This window comes from Pteropus vampyrus, unplaced genomic scaffold, assembly GCF_000151845.1.
Source record: "Pteropus vampyrus isolate Shadow unplaced genomic scaffold, Pvam_2.0 Scaffold124, whole genome shotgun sequence".
Classification (NCBI taxonomy): domain Eukaryota; kingdom Metazoa; phylum Chordata; class Mammalia; order Chiroptera; family Pteropodidae; genus Pteropus; species Pteropus vampyrus.
In genome coordinates this window covers 1,647,717-1,650,048 of record NW_011888905.1, presented here as the reverse complement: position 1 = coordinate 1,650,048, position 2,332 = coordinate 1,647,717, and the positions used below count along the sequence as shown (strand labels likewise).

At 49.4% G+C, this 2,332-nt stretch overlaps 1 protein-coding gene and 1 non-coding gene across 2 annotated transcripts in view; both read right to left on the bottom strand.

The window, feature by feature from the left end:
• LOC105296357 (GON-4-like protein) overlaps positions 1 to 105 on the bottom strand; it is a 32,142-nt gene extending 32,037 nt beyond the window's left edge. Inside the window, exon 1 of the mRNA XM_023534413.1 lies at positions 60 to 105. The gene's annotated coding sequence lies outside the window, so the exon portion shown is untranslated. The remainder of the gene's footprint in view (positions 1 to 59) is intronic.
• A 654-nt stretch (positions 106 to 759) lies between these two features.
• LOC111743893 lies at positions 760 to 878 on the bottom strand. Its single transcript, XR_002781922.1, has one exon. It is a non-coding gene; the product is annotated as a 5S ribosomal RNA (ribosomal RNA).
• Positions 879 to 2,332: the final 1,454 nt, after the last annotated feature.

The window sequence follows — 2,332 nt, the reverse complement described above, 5'->3', positions numbered from 1 at the left end:
GTTCCAAAACTGATCAAGTCGTTCTGGAAAAGAATAAGAATAACCTCTTGCAAATTTACCTTAACTTCATTGGCCTTCTTAATTGGCGAAATATTCCATGTTGGAATTACCTACCAACAAAGAATATGAATAATTAAGCTCCCTTAACTGAAACAGACTTTTTCCTTTTTAATTCCTCTTTACCATCACAAAGAGCCATCTACCTAACTTGGGGCTGCAGTGAGCTAGGGGTGCTGACTGTCCCTGAGGTATACGCTCCAGTATCTGTCAAAGCCTCATGGAGGAAAAGGAGAGAAGAACCTATCTCTATCGCTAGCGCTTCCGACATAAACCTCGTAAGACTCAGTGTCATTTATAAAAAAAGTATCTGTCATGCACAGCTTGGGTTCACACAGAATAATGGACGTGAAAACTATAAACCAAAACAGTGGACAAACATACAATGTTGTAAGTAACAGCAGCCTTCTGACATCAGTATTTTGTTAGTCGATGACGTAAATCCCGCCATGAGCATGCCTCCAAAAAGCCGGCCCAAGACATTCTTAGGAAATGATTCGGGGGGAAGTGTCTAGCTGTCTACAACTTATTTTCAAATAATTCAGGAAAAAACAATGACAGATATAGAGAGACATAAAGCAAACATGGCAGAAGATCACAACTGTTAAATCTAGATGGAATCTCGAGTCGCTTTCAACTTTTTGTATGTTTAAAACAGTAGAGTTGGGGAGGAAATGTTTTCTAAAGATTTTTTTTTTTTAACGCCTACAGCACCTGGTATTCCTAGGTGGTCTCCCATCCAAGTATTAACCAGGCCCGACCCTGCTTAGCTTCCGAGATCAGACGGGATCGGGCGTGTTCAGGGTGGCGTGACTATAGACTAAAGATATTTTTCCAAGTTCCTAACTTTAAACTGCTAACAAATGTCATGAAAGTGCATAATTTCTTGACCATTTGTGACCCAATCTAAATCATCTTATGAACAAGAAAACTTAAAAGGCCAGGAGGCTCTGTGTCTGCGAGAGCATCAGGTCCTTGTCCGCCTACCCGCTGTGCCTGGCTGGGCCCACCCCGGGAGGGCATAGGGGAGGGCGGGATTCGGGGCCCTGCCCTGCCCCGCCCACATCTGCTCCGCAGCAGCTGCCAAAGCCGCAGGCGGGTGGGCGAGCCCGGCCTGCTGAGCATGAGGAGCGAGCCCTGGACTCCGCATGAGGAGCGAGCCCTGGACTCCGCTCTTGCTCTCCACGCACACTGCGGTCTCGGGAGGCCCGGCTTCTCCTCGCCTACAAGCGTGGTCGGCAGACATCATCCAGGGCCTGACGGGGTCTCCTCGGTCTTTTTTCCAGGTTGAGTATGGAATTAATGTTAATCCACGCTCTGCGTCAGACAGACTTCCCGCAAGTCCATCTCAGTGACGGCTGCTTGTCACCACCACCACGTTCACTTGCGTACTTCCCGCAGAAAGATGACTTTTCACGTTACGTAACCAGGGTTAGTCCATTAAACAAAAAATACATAATGCGCTGTCAAAAAAGCCCACACCCCCGTAGGCTGCATGGAGAGAAACGGGGTACCCGAACACTGAGGAGGCCTAACTTTAATCCGCACTAGTTAAACGGGAGCAGCAGGATCGCGTCAGGTGGACTTCTGAAAGGTACAGACAAGCCAGGCCCATTCGGAAGACCAGGATCAGACGGGTGAAGGTGCGCAAAGCCTTGTCACATAAAGTCCAGTCAAAAGCTGGGGGACGTTTAGCAAGAAAAGAATGTTACAACACCACACAGCAGTTTCCTCGGCGAGAGGAAAGGTCCCGTGGAAGAGGGACAGCCTTATTTCTTCTTTAGGGTTGCAAGGAACAGAACTGGACAGACAGACAAAAACCACACCGGGCATTTTGGATCCATGCTCCCTGCTGTCAGAGGCAGGATGGGCTCCCTCAGACCACCGGCTGCCTTGCCACGGAAGGGGCGCGCAAAGCCGACCAGTGCTCGTTAGGCAGGGTGTAGCGGGCTCCCCGCATCAAACCAGCAGCAGTGTTTCGGACCGTGCGGGTCCCCGGGCCCGCTCACGGGTCCAGGTTCCTAGGTCCGAGGCAGCCTGAGAACGTGCACTTTGAAAAAACACAACTGTCACCCTGCCCCCTACCCCGTGACATGGAGAAAAACTGACCTCCCACTGCTTCTCCACCACTCTAAATGGCTGTCTACCTAGTACCTCCAAAAACGCAACACTTCCAAACCAACTGAAACGAAAATGAGCCATGATGATGTCACACAATGTCTCCGGTTGTCTTTTACGAATCTTTAAGAAGGCAAACCGACGCAACAAATCTTGC